Source organism: Schistocerca nitens, chromosome 8 (genome assembly GCF_023898315.1).
Source record: "Schistocerca nitens isolate TAMUIC-IGC-003100 chromosome 8, iqSchNite1.1, whole genome shotgun sequence".
In the NCBI taxonomy this organism is placed as follows: Eukaryota; Metazoa; Arthropoda; class Insecta; order Orthoptera; family Acrididae; genus Schistocerca; species Schistocerca nitens.
In genome coordinates, this window is record NC_064621.1 from 447,223,587 (window position 1) to 447,241,168 (window position 17,582).

Here is a 17,582-nt window from a genome sequence, read left to right on the forward strand (position 1 = left end):
TGTAGCTTAATGGGATTGTATAGGGTGGCACTCTAAATGATTTGTGCTGTTTTACTTCAAACTTGTACTGAAAGTGTTTAATACTGCCAGTCTTAGGTAAAAATACCTCGGCTTTATCTCGTAAAATACCCTCTAATTCTCTTTTACTGTGTTCCGAAATACCTTGAACTTCTTGCAATTTTTCGTCGATTTCTTTATGGACTTGTAACATGAGTTGAGGCGATTCCCCCTTTTGTGCATACCATTCCAATTCTTCATCCTCTTTATCCCTTGTGAATTCGAACTTTCTGTAGGATAAGCTTCGACTGCTACTTCTCTCTCTCTTATTTCCTCTTCTCTATTTCTTCCTTCATTTACGCTTTCTTCAACATCCTCTACTTTTTCCTCATCCACGTCTATCTTCTACTTCTTCGTCGCTACTTCCACATAATCGCATCTAATTGCTCTAATTATCGCTTCATAACTTCCTTCATTATGTACGTTGGGTTGTGTCCCCACTCGTAACTTATTTTCAACTTCTGTCGACTGCGCATTATCCTCATTGAATTCGCTTTCCCTGGTTTCCATCTCAAATAGCTCTGCAATACTCATTACTTCGTCCTTTCCTCCTACATTCGTTGTGCGTGCCTCTGGTAATTCATCTTCCTCATCAGTATTCTCCCAATTAATTTCGTCCCAACACGATATTGTTATTTTCTTGTCTTCGTTTTCATCTGGTCCCTACGGATTTGTTTCTTCCTTCTTCTCTTCTCGTGATAAGATTTTTACTTCTTTGTTCAAGGTGCTGCAATTGTCCTGGGTCGGTGCGTCATTCACTTTGGCATGGGCGCTTAGCTGTCAATTCGAACGTTTATCGGGGTTTGGTGGTCTTACCTCGACCTCTTGTATCTGTATTCTCTTTTCTTGTTCAGCTTGTTGATAGTGGTCTCTTTGTTGATAATTTGTCGGTCTATTGGTTCTCCAGTGCCCGTTCCGGTTGTCGTTATTCCCTCCGTAATAGTTGTTGCCGTTCCTGGGTGAATTATAGTTGTTGCCATATTCTCTTCTAAATCCATAACCGGTTCTTTGTTGAAATCCATTGTCGTTTCTTGGTGCGAAGTTATCACATGGCTCGTAATTATTGTTTCTTCGTACTGTGTCTTGTGGATTCCACTGCTTTTTGCTTTCGTTTTCACGTGCGCTTCGTCTTTTTCTTGCGTCATCTTCCGAAAATATGAACTCTAGTTCCCTTAGAATACCTTTAAATGCCTCCACGACCGACTAATGATTGCTGGTATTTCAATGGTAACTTCATCGCGCATAATTTAATCAACTCTCCGTCACTGTATGGTACATCTAAGCATTGATTTTTCTTTGCCATTAATTCGAAAAATTTCACGGGGCTCTTCTCTCCTGAATTTTCAAAATACGGGTTCTGTAATAATTCGTACTTCACTCTGTTCAGTGCTTCGCTGGACCAATATCGTGAGAGAAACTTCTCTCTGAAATCTTCGTATGATCGGTATGTCGCTGCAACATTCTGCATGGTTTCTGCGACTGTTCCTGACATGTGTGCACATATAAAGTCTAATTTGTGTGCTAGCGTCCAGTGTTCTGGTAATCCTACTCGGAATTGATCAATAAACGTTCGTGGATGTAATGAGTGTCCTTCTCGAAAGTGTTGAAATTTTCTGACTGTGAGGAAATGATCGTTGTCGTACTTCGTCATAGTTCCATATGAAATTCGCGATTCTTCGCCACTTTTGTTTCTGATCATTTCTCCCGTCGTTCTTTCCGGTTGTGACTGTAACTTTCGCCTACCCTTGCGTAGTATCGTTGGAGTGGTAAGCAATAGTTTTCTTCCATCGGCTGTGAACGTGTAGCTGAATGCATTGCAGTGTACTCTTCGCGACCTGGCTTTCCATTGTCAGGTATTGGTTCGGTATCTTGTCTGGCTAACCTTGCTGCTTCATTGCACGATCCAAACTGTCTTCAAACATACATTTGCGGTTCCGCATGTGTTTGTGATGACGTTTGTTCATCAAGAATTTCGAAAGGTGTTTGTTGCTGTGCAGGCTGTCTGATTTCACGCATGTTACTTTCCGCCTGTGATTGGAATCGCAAATGCGTAATATCTTCGTTAATTGCTTGTTTTTCCGGTGCTGTTAGAGATACGGATATGGTTGCAGACTCTGTGCCTGTTCGATACTGTTCACTACGCTCTTCAATGGTTTGCAACAACTCTGTTCGCAATTTCTGAAATTGTCGCTTCGTTTGCGCTTCTATTTTGACCATGCGGTTATCATATTATTTCAGCGCTGCTTTTATGATAAGTTTGTGTAACACACTGTTTTCAACAACTTCACGCGCTGTACCTGCTGCTTGTCTAGTAATTTCGTTTATCTGTTTCTCTAGTTTCTTGACTTCTCCCTGGGTGTTGTTACGTAATGTTTTGATCTCGTCCTGAATGTCATTACGCAATGTTTGTACGTCCGCTTGTACCTTGTCAATGTCTGTTCTCAATTGATTGTGACCTGTTATTAAGTTTCCTATCACTTCTCGAGATTATTTTGCCTCGTCTTCAATATGATTTAGGTGTAACTGAATTTTTTTGTTTTGTTCTTTAATGGCACGCATTTGTCTCGTGGTTTCTGCATTCTGAATTTGAATTTGGTTCGCTATGTCTTTATTTTGCCTTGTCATGGCGCTACGGTCGCAGGTTCGAATCCTGCCTCGGGCATGGATGTTTGTGATGTCCTTAGGTTAGTTAGGTTTAACTAGTTCTAAGTTCTAGGGGACTAATGACCTCAGCAGTTGAGTCCCATAGTGCTCAGAGCCATTTGAACCATTTGAACCTTGTCATGGTTTCCGTAATTTGTTGTAATAATTCTGCCAGATTGGTGGGTCCTATTGCGTTTTCTTCCGAAGTCCTACGCTCTGTGTTGTCTCCCAGATGTTGGTTCGCAACCGATTGCATTGAACTGTGCTGTGACACGTTTCTGCTCGCATTCCTTGTACTCTGTGGTGAGGGAGCTCTGATTACTTGTACTATGGGTTCTACGTATTCAAGACGCAAGTTAGGATCCTCATCGACTACTTTCCTGCTCCCTGTCGTATGCTGACTTACGTTTTCTATGCCTTGACGTACATTATCCTCGTTATGATGCGTTATATGTCCTATTTCTCGCGATACTGCATCGTCTGTTGTACTGTCCTCTGTTCTCTGTCCATTTTAATGCTGGGTCTCTACCTCAATTCGGTCAAGGTCTCGATCTGCCATTGCTAATGTTTCCGAATCCCTTATTTTCTGTTTTAAAAGAAATTCACGCGCCCTACTTCGAGTCAACATGCGCTCACACGATCTCACGCGTTTCATAAAATTTTTGCTCACACGACTTGACACTTATTATACCCAAGACTGACAATCCATTCACTTACTTGTTGGGTCAGAACCAACTTGTCAACGATGTATCCGCCACCTGTGCGCTTGCATTGAGGAGAAAACTTAATTCTAACAATTTTTAAAATTCATAACTTAATTATGCTATTGTCTCTGCTAGAATGTCTCACTATCTATCGCTGCAGCTACTGTTTTCAACTATTTATGCCTTTAAAAAAAATTTTTTATTACGAAAATTTTTAACAGGATATTTTTCAGACCTAGTTAGGCATGTGGTCGACCTTCAATCATGGTATTTTACCATCCTGGCAGGGTCGCCTTTTTTCTAACATTCTGCGTGGTTTCTGTTTGTTCTATATCGTGTCTCCCTACCACTTTCGCGCAACGACGCTCTGAGCGTGTTTTTTAGGGAATTGACTAGTTTGAACCTGGGATCTGTTGCTGGTAAGGAGACGCCAGACCAGACATGACATGTAGAGTTCGGAAGAGTTCAGTGAGACTAGCGATGATATAACCAAATACTTAATGATTGCCCGCATCTCGTCGTCGTGCGGTAGCGTTCTCGCTTCCCACGCCCGGGTTTCCGGGTTCGATTCCCGGCGGGGTCAGGGATTTTCTCTGCCTCGTGATGGCTGGGTGTTGTGTGCTGTCCTTAGGTTAGTTTGGTTTAAGTAGTTCTAAGTTCTAGGGGACTGATGACCATAGATGTTAAGTCCCATAGTGCTCAGAGCCATTTGAACCATTTTTTGAACTTAATGATTTCTGCGTCAGCTCCACTGCACTCCCTGTAAAAGAATCTTAATACTAACTAAATTTATGGAAGGGGTTCAAGGCTTTCCTATTTTTAGTTAGCTGGTAAAATAACGTCGAAAAAGCAGTTAAGTTTACCATTGGAAATTTTATTCTACTCACAAAACATTGTTTATAAATTGCACTATTGATAAAAGGAAATGTTTTAATACAGAATGATAAAAACCAACTGCGTTCAACAAAAATGTGAACGAATATTCCCTGAGTGGGTTTCCAAGTTCTACAATGGATCGAAGGATGACCTATGCCATATCACATCTATAATCTAGGTTTAAATTAAGTTTCACAAGAGAGGAAACTATCAAAATGGTCTACAGTGACCCTCAATTATCTTTAATTACTAATCTAACTTGTCGTAAATTACTGTGGCTGATGTGGCTTCTCAATAAGTATATAACAGATTTTTACTTCAAGTGGAAAATGTGAACACCATGAGCTTTAATTGACGATCGACACTAGTATTACGCAAAAAGGGGGTGTAACAGATGAGACTTCTGCAGTTCTGAGTGAAGCATTATGCGCTGTTATGCAGCATCGTGTGTGTTCATTATGTCGGTGTTCGTCAGGGGGTGGCGGACAGCACAGCTCTACTCACCTTGTCGTCTCGGAAGCAACTCTCTCCTAACTTCTCCTTACTACAATTTACCGAAGTTGGTTTAAAAAAACTGTCGGGCTGTGTTTTCATCTGACCAATCAGGGTCTCAATGTTAACCTTACAAAAATTCTGTCTATCCAATGAGAAACGTTATACTTTTCGTGGTGGGGCAATATTTTTAAAGTTTGCAACGTAACAGAGACGCGAAAAAGTCTCACGCTAAGACTTGCAGCTGTTGTGGTCCTTTTAGTGTTATCGTAAGATCTATACTGTTCTTCTAGAGGGCTCTATCTTTTAACATGGGCTGGGCGGTGGCCCTGACGTAACAGAGACGCGAAAAAGTCTCACGCTAAAACTTGCGGCTGGGGTGGTTCTAGCGGTTAGCTGGCAACGTAGGTGTCCGTCCCTTAGCGTAAGGCCTTCCAGCTTAACACGGTTCTGCTCTCGGCTTCTGTTCTCGTTTCTCCCCTCGGAACTGCGTCTGTCTCATGGTGGGAAGGTATGACATGCATTTAGGCATTGTTGTGTTAGTCTGTGGTATTCCATTTGCTCACTCGTTACTCGTATTACTTTGGTTAATTTAATGTCACGATTTATTCGGAGCTATGTGACATACTACTGGATTTGCTTATCATGTCAGGGTTTTCATGGAAGGTGTTGGATTTGCCTGACACCTTACAAGCTAGTAACATTATAAGCATTTAATTTCTTAAGTGCACTTCATCCAGAATGCTCAGAAAACCACAAATGTAGCAATGTTACTTTATATTTAGGCAGCGTAACTCACTGCACGCAAGTTATCCAGACTATATTAATCCATTATTTGAGAATGATGAGAATGAGAGTACTTGGCGATTTCAACAGCTTGTGAATCATTTCCTCGCCGAACCTCCCATAAAATAATGAAACGAAAACATCATATCACTTACTGTATTTTCGCTCTTAATACAGTTAAACGTCAACATAAGGTATGACATTTTAATGTTGTACTTCTTTTAAACTAACTCTATTCACAATACGTTTTACAGACAATATCTACATATACCACTGAATGTACATCAGAATTATTTTGGGATGGTTCACAACTTCGTAGCGTTTTTCCATAAGTTTAATAAACTCAACAGATAAACATAACGATAATATATTTTCCTTCACTATGTAAGACGTGTATATTTCTATTGTCTTTTGTCAAACCACAATTTATTAAAGATGTTTATATTTTATTAATAGGATTAAGTAGGAATAATTAATATTTGTCACGTTGGAAATAATTGTCGGAGCAGGTAATGTCTGCACCAAAGTATTGTTGGCGGGAGAGATAGCAAAAAATGGTTCAAATGGCTCTGAGCACTATGCGACTTAACTTCTGAGGTCATCAGTCGCCTAGAACTTAGAACTACTTAAACCTAACTAACCTAAGGACATCACGCATATCCATGCCCGAGGCAGGATTGGAACCTGCGACCGTAGCAGCTGCGCGGTTCCAGACTGAAGCGCCTAGAACCGCTCGGCCACGGCGGCCGGCGGAGAGACCGCACATTGATATAATTTTAAAAAGGGTGGGAGAGACCGCGTATGGATACATTTTAAAAAAAGAGCGGGAAAGATCGCGCATTGATACATTTTGTAATGGTAGCAGGGATTGTCTGCACCAGAAAGCATTGTTGGCGGGAGAGACCGCACTTTAGCGTTCGTAGGAAGTCAGTAGTAAGCGAGAATTGAAGCGAGTCGGTAGCAGGTCTGAAGCGAGAGGTTGAGAGGAGCGGTGTGCCTGCCAGCCACCAGCTGTGATTTACAAGAGATTATAAACGGAAGTACAGAGACATCAGCTAACTTTTGTCAGAAGAGGAACTAATATTATTGAATTATTTTTTTGAGAAACTCAAGACTACTGAAGGTATGTTTGCGCAATGCTAGTTGTAAGATTATTGTAAAAAGTAAGTCCCATTTGAACGTTTGTAAAATCATTTCGTTCAGAATATAATTAATTTTGGCCAGCAATATTGCTTTACTGATTATAATTCATCCCAAAAACCATCAACGTAAAACTTCGCAAAATTTTATTGTTTTCAAGAAAAAGTTTAACTATGAATTATGTAACGTCAGTCAAATTAATTAAAGAATAACGTCAGCTTTGCTATTAAAGAATAACGTCAGCTTTGGTAATAAATACAGCCACTTATTATGACAGCCCACCAGCAGCTAATGGAGTATAGTAACACAGAGTAAGTATAATCATGTCGCAGTTCGATGTAGCAGTCAGATGGCGATCCAGTAACAATAAAAAAGGTAAGGAACAGTTTTGTGGTTATTGCAGATAACGACTGAGGGCCACGACGATGACACATTCTATGTTTCGTCGAAATAATCAGAAAATCACTTTTAATAAGCAGCAATTAAATTTATATGTGAAGACAGTGAAAGAGAATAAATTTCAGAGGGAAGATTTCATATGTTATTATTAAGCAAGAGATAGAAATCCCAAGGGAAGGTTTCATAGGTTGTTTTAGAAAGGAAGGTTGCGTAGCAAAAGAGATATAGAGGAGACGGGAAGGTTTCAACTACTTACAAGAGTCTGCCAATGCTGGGGTAGCTTTTCGATTCCGCGACTGTAGAAATCACGTGGTTGTGAGGCGATGAAATCGTCGAACCACGTTCGGAGCGCATTTTCCTCCGGAAAGGAATTGCCTTGAAGGCTGTCCGATAGAGAGGGGAAAAGGTGCAAATCTGAGGGCGAAATCAGGTGAGTAAGGTGAATGTGGAATGAACTTCCAACACGGCTCCTGTATAGTGTTTTTTTCCTCAGTCTAGCAGATTGCGGGCAGGCGTTATCGTGGAGTAGCATCATTTCACGCAGTCTTCTGGTTGTTTTCTTGGACTGCGTCTGCAGTTGTTGACAATAAATGTCAGTACTGATGGTTAACTTGAGAAAAGCAATTCGCAGTACACCACACCGTCACTGTTTCATCAGATGCATAATATTATCCTTTGGAGGTCCGTGCAGGTTTTTGTACAGAGGTTTACTGCTTTGTTTTGGCTCAGCTATTCCTTTCTTTTCCTTCTATTAGCGTAAAGACACCACTTCTTGTCACCAGTAACGATACATGATTGGAATGGTCGGTGTTGTTCACGGGCCAATTGATGACGAGCAGGCCGATATGCTCATATTGCTGATTTCTGTGATTTTGGTTTAGAGCATGCAGTAACCAGATACTCGATTTTTGAGCCTTCTCCATTGCATTCAAAGGTCACACGGTGTTGGAATGCAGTTCATCAATTTGCCGGTTCTCGAGTACACTGACCTGGATCATTGTGGACTAATGCGTTCAGTCTTCATCAAACTACCGGTGGTCTCCCTGAACGTGGAGAGTCACCAATGTCAAATCGATCCTCCTTAATACGAGAAAACCAATTTCTTGAGTGTTCTGTCGAATGGCACTATCCCCAGAAACGGCACAAATGTTTCTGGCTGCCCCTACTGCTGTCACCCTATTCGTAAAATGAAGAATACACCGCCTTCAGTCACAAGTTGTGTTTAATTACTGCACTATGCATTTCGAGGCTCATCTTCAGGTGCTTTTTAGTGATTTACATCAGGTTTTTTAGTTGTTTGCCTGTTGATATTACATTTTTGTGTTACAACATGGTATATTGTAGATATAAGTTTAACAGCGTTAATAATATGAAACTAATTTACAGGTTAACATTGTATGATGTCACCTTCTGTTGTGCAGTTGGTATACACAATACGCATCTTTAATTTTGCTGTACGTACTGGGATATATACGTTGTCACACACTTTTTCGCACATTGTAGTAGCAGAACGTAAACATGCCAAAGATTCTCGTTCATACATATGTTCTACTTCTAAATATAATCGATTTTCTTGTTTCACAGAAGATAATATGATATAATATTACTAGTACACAGGTATTATTAAAATAATTATTTGGCACCATGTTGTAGGTTGTCAGCTGTTTGTACTATTATAGATTTGATTCCTCAGGAAAAAATAAACTTTTAAAGGTCTAGAAAAAATTGTGGCTGTTAAACTCTGTTTGTTCATTCAACAAGTTTTCGGAATATTTTTATTTGCGTAGGATTATTTCTAACTGTTCTAGTAGATTAAGTTTTTTACTGTTGGGTTCTGTGTGAAGTACAGTTAGGCTGTTGTGGGTGTCGTCAAGTCTGTGTTTATTAATATACATGTGGTTAGCTATTGTAGATTTTTCAAAATGGTTTAGTCGAAAGGCGTCGGTGTGTTCTTTATACCGTTTGTGGAAGGTTCTTCCAGTTTTTCCTATGTCAAATGCAGGGCAACTGTTACATTGTAATTTGTATATTCAACTGTGTTGTGTCATTGGCTTGTTTGTGTTCACTTTGTGAGGTAAGTGATATCCAAGTTTGCTGTTTGTGGAGAAAGATATTTTAAAATTGGTTTTTTTGAATAAGTTAGCTATTTTTTGTGATACTGTGCCTAAGTATGGAATGCTTGTGAAGATTTGTTTTGTGTCGGTAGTTTTGTTTTCAGTGTTTTTGTGAGTGGTGTTGGTCTGGATTTTTTTTAGATAGTTTAGCAATTGATTTTACAGAGTAACCATTATTTACTGCAATTGTTTTGATAGTATCTATTTCTAGTGTTAGTGCTTTGGGTTTTAAAGGTAATGTATGTGCCCTGTTCAACATTGATCAAAATACAGCATACTTATGTGTGTTCGGGTGGTATCAAGATTCATGTATTGTGATGTCAGTGTAGGTTGGTTTTCGGTAAATGCACAAGTTATGTTCTTGTTGTTCATTCACAATTGTCACCCTACTGTTGCACTCAAACAGAGGAATATGTGGGAAATGTGCCGATTTCTCCGCTTGGCACTCCATTTTCTAGCGTCTACAGCTCCACTCGCATCTCCAAATGACAAAATGACAATATGTAAACTTAAATAGCAACAGCGAACTACAAATAAAAAATGACAATCGATAAATAAACCCGTAGCAACCAGAATACCAGCACGCAAAACAAAAACGCTATCAACTCTATTCGCAATAAATTTTCCAGTGTCTGTACTAAACGTACGTCAGAATTATTGTACGCTACGTAATTCAAGTCTTATAACGTTATAAACATTGAAATGCGGGATACGGGTGTTCTATATACGAGGGTTCTATTCTTTAAAGAATCTCGGGTGGGGTGTTACTAGTACTTTCTGATGAGGGAATATTTCCTCAAACAGAGATATTGGTGGTTCGAATATGTGTTCCTTTTCGTTCTTACGGCATTCTAGGATCACAAGCACCAGAAGACGTTTTAGAGTAGCCCTGCAGTTATCCTATGCTACGGCGTAGAGTTCCTAGAGCCCCGAACAGCCAGCCACCACCTCGTCGTCTTTAGTTGCTACTTGGGCGGCCTAGCGCCTCCGCGGTCTGATAGCTATAAGTATATCCGACAGGGCCCTTCATTATTTAATTGGCTAATGCTGCACGCTACTGTATTCATGGGTCGTATCCCGTCGTAAATGAGGTGGGCTCTTCCGCCGCCATCTCCGCCGGCTTTCGAATATTAATTTTTTAGCCAGCGACACGACACGTGGCATGACGGCGGACCGCTCGAAGCATCCTGGCCTAAATGTTTGAGGGGACCATTTCCGTAAATGCTGCACTCAGTTAAGCAGAGCCTCGCTCATGGGGATCTGCGACACACCAGCCTTTCCCTTTCCTGCTCATTTCCTGCCACGTCCATGAAACTGTACAGCACTGCGCAAGTAGTAGCGTGGAAGGTCTTGTGTGCGAGATTAAATTCTACACGTTTTCTTCAACTGAATAAGTAACTGCATGGGTTCGCTTTCGTAAGTGTTAACTAGGAAAAAAGAACTAATAAAATATTTGTAAAGATAACATTTTTGCAGAGGTTGCAAATACCGCTTCAGTTGTAAGTTTCTTTTTATTTAAAACACGACCGGTTTCGAGCTCTTATATGCCAGTCATATAGGACGCAGTAAAATAAAATGATTGTCTGGCATTGTTGGATGGGAGGTCCCAACCGGGGAAGTTCGGCCGCTGGGTTGCAAGTCTTAGGTGACGCCACATTGGGTGACTGGCGCTTCGGTTATGATGAGATGAGGAAACACAACAGCCAGTACGCGAGCGGAGGAAATCCTCACGTCGGGTGGGAATCGGATCCGGATCCGCTCCATGGTAAGCAAACACGTTACCACTCAGCTAAGCAGACGGACTACACGAGGTGCTGTATCGCCAGCTCGCTGGTGATACACCGCGTCCCGTACTCGTCCACCGAGGCGCTCGGAGTCACATCACAAAGTTATGATACCTGATGACGGGCACATAATAGCCCGAACCGGTCGCGTTTTAAATAAAAAGAAACCTTAAAACTGAATCAGTATTTTCAACCTCTTCTATAACGCTCAGATGCGGATGTTCCTCGGACAGGATTGTTTGCCGGTCGGAGTGGCCACGCGGTTCTAGACGCTTCAGTCTGGAACCGCGCGACCGCTACGGCCGCAGGTTCGAATCCTGCCTTGGGCATGGATGTGTGTGACGTCCTTAGGTTAGTTAGATTCAAGTAGTTCTAAGTTCTAGGGGACTGATGACCTCAGATGTTACGTGCCATAGTTCTCAGAGCCATTTGAACCATTTGAATTGTAAAGGTGAGAACTGTTACGTTTTCCTAACAACTATTTAGAATCTTGGCACGAATTGCTATGGCCAGACAAGGAAACTCTGACAACACTTTATCCCACTGCACAATATTGATGAGTACTCGCAAACTTTGCATATGGTTCAGTTCCTCGTCATTGCCACCGTCGACAGATCCCTCCACAAGTTTATGACATTCGACGACGCCAGAATCACGACTGAAGCTTAGAGTAACCAGAAATTTAAATTGTTTGAAAACAGTAATTTACCTGTAACACATTGTTTCGTATCGCTGTGGCAGAATACATTGTTGACCTACAGGGACTGAAAAACACACTTAATTCCGTATCTTCTGGGACTGCGTCATTAAGGAAGCGTCATCAAGGAAGCAGTACATATCCGTACAGCCGATAATCTCATCAACAAGGATACGGGATTTCAACTGAGCACAGCCTGGAACCCTGCATTGGCTGCTATTAAAACACGACGCGAAAATCAAGATTCTTCGATAACAGGCCCGTCATGACACTGGCCTAGTACGGTCGTTGGTGAGTAACGTCCGGCCGCAGTGTTGACAAACGCAGCGTACAGCGCACGCGCGGGAGAGCCGCTGTGCGATTTTCGGCAGACGGAGTTTGAATATGGAACCATCTAACTGCAAAACACTGCGCATGCGCGATTTACGCGGCTGCGCATTCTTCGTGCGCGTGTTCTAAAAACGGGTCGTCGACGTGCAGATATCGTCAGTCGTACCTAGCAACGAGCAAGGTTGAACCACCTGAAGATGTCGGACAGCTGCTCCGAGGAAATATTGTGGAATTTTAACAACGTGATCCGGCGGCAAACCCGTGAAGACTATTTACAAGAGGAAGACAGCTGAAAAGGTGACAGCCACTGTACTGGATGTTACATTCTCGAACCCCGTCAGCATCACAAGAACACAATGGGAGCTTCAGAAGCAGGGAATTGTAAGGCGAGCTGGGATGGAAGACTACTCATTAGCTATGCAAATGCCTGTAACAGGAAAACGTGGTGCCGAAGCCTTAAAACCTGGACTGTGGGACAAGACAAGGAAGTCATTTGGTTCGATGAGTTTTAACACTGTTGCCAACTCCTGGCAGAGTTTAAGTCCCAAGGGTGAAACATGGCCAGGATCAGTGATGATTTACGCAGACATCGTCGTGTTCCAAAGGCTCCATACTTAGTCTGCAAGGTCGCGTTACTTCCAACGATCATGTGACTATTTTAGCTGATCAGTTCCATCCTCTGGTACAATGTTTATCCCCCAATGGTGATGCTGTGTTCCAAGACCACAGGGTCACCATTCACATAGCTCTTGTCGTCCAGGACTGGTTTTGTGAGCACGAGGATGAATAGTTGCATTTTCCTTGGCCACCACATTCAATAGATCACAATACTATTGAGTTTCGTGGTCTACTTCGGAAAGAAGACTGCGTAATCGGTATCCACCTCCATCATCGTTACGTAAACGTACCACTAATTTTTCTGAAAGAATGATATAAGATTCTCTTGGAAACCGTACAGGTTCTTTATTTATCCATACCAAGACCACTTCAAATTGTTTTGAGTGCCAAAGAGTTTCCTACACCGCATTAGGCATGGTAAATCGTTTTTGGTGTTTCCATATTCGTGTCTACCCCCTGTATATCATTTTCATTGGGATAAATTATTGATTCCAAGATTTCTATTTGTATGGCCGAGTATCATAAATACGTAACACAATATACTAGAATTATATCAGATTTTGTTCCTCTGAAAAATTCGAGAGTAAATCTAAATTAAATAATAACGAATACTATTAGCTGAAATCGAGGGTTTTTCGCAGATAATGCAGTTATATATTCCAAAACCACTCATCAATTGATGCAGATTTACGATTACCTAATTGGAAACTATGGTGACGAAGGCATAAAACCTGGACTATGGGGATTGGAAGTAAGTCATTTGGTCGGGTGAGTGTTGTTTCGCACTGCTCACAACTTGTAGCCGAGTTTAAGTCCCAACATCGAAACGTGGCGAGTTTCGGTGATGATTTTGGCAGCCATATTCCTTGCGCCCCAAGGTTATTCTGCAATGTCACATTATTGCCAAGGGTTATGTGACCGGTTTGGCTGATTATTTTCACTCACTGGCACAATGTTTGTTCCGTCACGGTGATGTTGTGTTCGCAGACGACAGGGCGCTTTTACATACAGTTCGCACTGCCCAGAACTGGTTTTGTGAGCATGAGGATGAATTTCCGCATCTCCCCTGGCCACTGCAGTCACCAGATCTCAATATTATTGAGCCTCTATCATCTACTTTGGAGAGGAGGGCGTGTGTTGCCGCTCTTTTGCAGGAAGAATGGTATGAGATTCTCTTGAATATCATGCAGAACCTGTATCTGTCCATTCTGGAAGTTGGTTTGAAAGCCAACGGGTTTCCTACACCGTCTTACCATGACAACGTGTAGTGTTTTCAATGTTTCCACATTTTTTCACCCCCGCCCCCCCACCCCCTGTGTTTCTGTCACTGCTGAATTAGAACTGGGTACGAGCGTTCCTACAGACACCAGCGGGGTTGGCAACGCGAAAGAAGCTGAGTGTAGGACACTCTCTGAAGCCAACTGCCTAGAGAAGGCCAGTAGTTTACAGACGTTGTAATTACCATCCAGCCATTTGTCCACGACGCTTCATGAGGATGCCCTATGCACGTGATGGCATCCGTGCTAGTCTAGGTACTGAAGATCAAGAACGTCTGAGGTCGCGGTGCCTCTGCAATCCACTCTGCAGTCTGCTGATAAACTCTCCGTGCGTAGCAAAATTACGCCACGATTGTTCTTCTGATTTCTCTCAAGGTCAACGAATATCTCGAATTCAGGCGCCTTGCAACCCTAATTTCAGCATTCAGTATTCAGTCACCATTTCACAGCCATATTTCTGATGTCCTTTGAAGTTAACTTTTGCTTACAACTGAGCTGATGAGTCAGTACTACAATTCATCATTAAATTGATGTGGTATCTCATTAAACAGCGTCCCATGGTCGAACGGAATTTTGTACCCTTTTCAGACGCGGCTTGCTCATCTAAGATTCATTAAGAATATACGTAAACTTTATCAAGATTCCTATGTTCATAATTTTCTATGTTTCACAAGCTGTTAGTAAATTGTATGTTACTCTTCCCACCTATTTGGCACATATGCTATTAATTCAAGGCCACAATATTACTCTTGACCTCTGCAAGTACCATCGAATCGATGTCCTTGATACAGACTCACTGTAAGTAATTAAAGCGAGCGATTGCTCATATTGAGAAATCGACCATGTAAAGTCATTTTATTTCAATGAGTCACACAGGTACAGCTGGTTGAAGTACCGAGTGTTTCAGAATGAATATATGGATTTTATCGCTTTGTAACATTTATTACATTCAACTTACAACTATAAATTGTACATAAAATGATAAACTCCAACAGTTTTTTTTTGTATACCTTTGCGCAAACGGGAAGACTATGGAATAACCAAGAGTAACTGAAGAACGAGTTGAACGAGTGAGAGCCTTCACGCGGAGAGCCAAGAAACCGCTTCGGAAGGCTAGTCGTGAATTAGCAATTCCAGTGAGTCTGTGTGGAAACTTTTAACGAGGCGCTTGAACTACATCCTTATCGTTTTCAGTTCTTACAAGTTCTAAAGCCTACAGACTGTAGTTTACGTGCCGACTAGCCTTCCGAAGGGGTTTCTTGGGTCTCCGCGTGAAAGACTCTCACTCGTTCAACACGTCCTTCAGTTACTCTTTGATATACAATTTATAGTTGTAAGTGCTACAGAATAATGCTGAAGATTAGATGGGTAGATCACGTACTAATGAGGAGGTGCTGACCTACAAAGCGATAAAAGCCGTATATTCATTTTGAAACACACTGTATTTAATGACCAATGGACTGTTGATTAACCGATCGAGGTGCCGCTGTGGCTAGCACACTGGACTCGCATTCGGGAGGACGACGGTTCAATCCCGCTTCCGGTCATCCTGATTTAGGTTTTCCGTGATTTCCCTAAATCGCTCTAGGCAAATGCTGGGACGGTTCATTTGAAAGGGCACGGCCGACTTCCTTCCCTGTCCTTCCCTAATCCTATGAGACCGATCACCTCGCTGTCTGGTCTTCTCCCCGAAACAACCCAACCTCACTGTTGATTAATCTCAAACGGAGACCAACGGGATGGTACTACCACTAGACAAAGCCGCCTTAACGTAACACTACTGCGGGTGAGAGACAAGCTATGAATTCTCTGAACGGGGACGATAGCATTATTATTCTCTACGACGACGAGCCCAAAGAAAGTGTTGACAGGTGTGAAAAATACCGAACTATGTTTCATAAGTCACGGCTGCAAAATACTAACACGAATTCTTTACAGACGAATGGAAAAACTCGTAGAAGCCGACCTTGGGGAAGATCAATCTGGAATCCGTAGAAATGTTGGAACAGGGGAGGCAATACTGACCCAACGACTTATCTTAGAAGATGGATTAAGGAAGGACAAACATACGTTTCTAGCATTTCTAGACTTAGAGAAAGCTTTTGACAATGTTGACTGGATAACTCTCTTTCAAATTCTGAAGGTGGCAGGGGTCAAATACAGAGAGCGAAAGACTATTTACAATTTGTACAGAAACCAGATGGCGGTTGTGAGAGTCGAGGGGCATGAGAGGGAAGCAGTGGTTGGGAAGGTAGTGAGACAGGGTTGTAGCCTATCCCCGACGTTATTCAATCTATATATTGAGCAAGCAGTAAAGGAAACAAAAGCAAAATTCGGAGTAGGAATTAAAATCCATGTAGAAGAAATAAAAACTTTGAGGTTTGCCGATGACATTGTATTTTTGTCAGAGACAGTTTAACAGAATGGCCAGTGCCTTGAAAGAAGAATATAAGATGAACATCAACAAAAGTAATGATAATGAAATGCAGTCGAAATAAATCAGGTGATGCAGAGGGAATTAGGTTAGCAAATGAGACTCTTAAAGTGCTAAATGAGTTTTGCTATTTGGGGAGCAAAATAACTGACCCAGAATGAGATTTTCACTCTGGAGCGGAGTGTGCGCTGATATGAAACTTCCTGACAGATTAAAACTGTGTGCCGGATCGAGACTCGAACTCGGGACCTTTGCCTTTCGCGGCTAAGTGCTCTACCAACTGAGCTAGCCAAGCACGACTCACGCCCCGTCCTCACATACTGGCAGAAGTAAAGCTGTGAGGACGGGGCGTGAGTCGTGCTTGGGTAGCTCAGTTGGTAGAGCACTTGGCCGCGAAAGGCAAAGGTCCCGAGTTCGAGTCTCGGTCCGGCACACAGTTTTAATCTGCCAGGAAGTTTCAAAATAACTGATGATGGTCGAAGTAGACAGGATATAAATGTAGCCTGGCAATGGCAAGGAAAGCGTTTCTGAAGAAGAGAAGTTTGTTAACATTGAGTATAGATTTGAGTGTCAGGAAGTCTTTTCTGAAAGTATTTGTGTGGAGTGTAGCCATGTATGGAAGTGAAACACGGACGATTAATAGTTTAGACAAGAAGAGAATAGAAGCTTTCGGAATGTGGTGCTTCAGAAGAATGCTGAAGATTAGATGGGTAGATCACATAACTAATGAAGAGGTGCTGAATAGAATTGGGGAGAAGAGTTATTTGTGGCACGACTTGACTAGAAGAAGGGACTGGTTGGTAGGGCATGTTTTGAGGCATCAAGGGATCACCAATTTAGTACTGGAGGGCAGCGTGGAGGGTAAAAATCGTAAAGGGAGACCAAGAGATGAATACACAAAGCAGATTCAGAAGGATGTCGGTTGCTGTAGGTACTTGGAGACGAAGAGGCTTCCACAGGATAGAGCAGCATGGAGAGCTGCATCATACCAGTCTCTGGACTGAAGATCAAAACAACAACAACACAAGTGCTATGTGACCGTAGTTCTAAATACTTACGATTGTCATTGTAAGATTAAGCATTAACAGGATCTACGGATGCATAAAAAGTTGCCTACTAACTTCGTCGCTGTTAAGAACTACTGAATAAACACTCGGCAGTCAAAATGGTTGCGCTACCAGCGAGGATATATGCATTGCCTAAAACACAGTCAATATCAAGTGCAATCGGT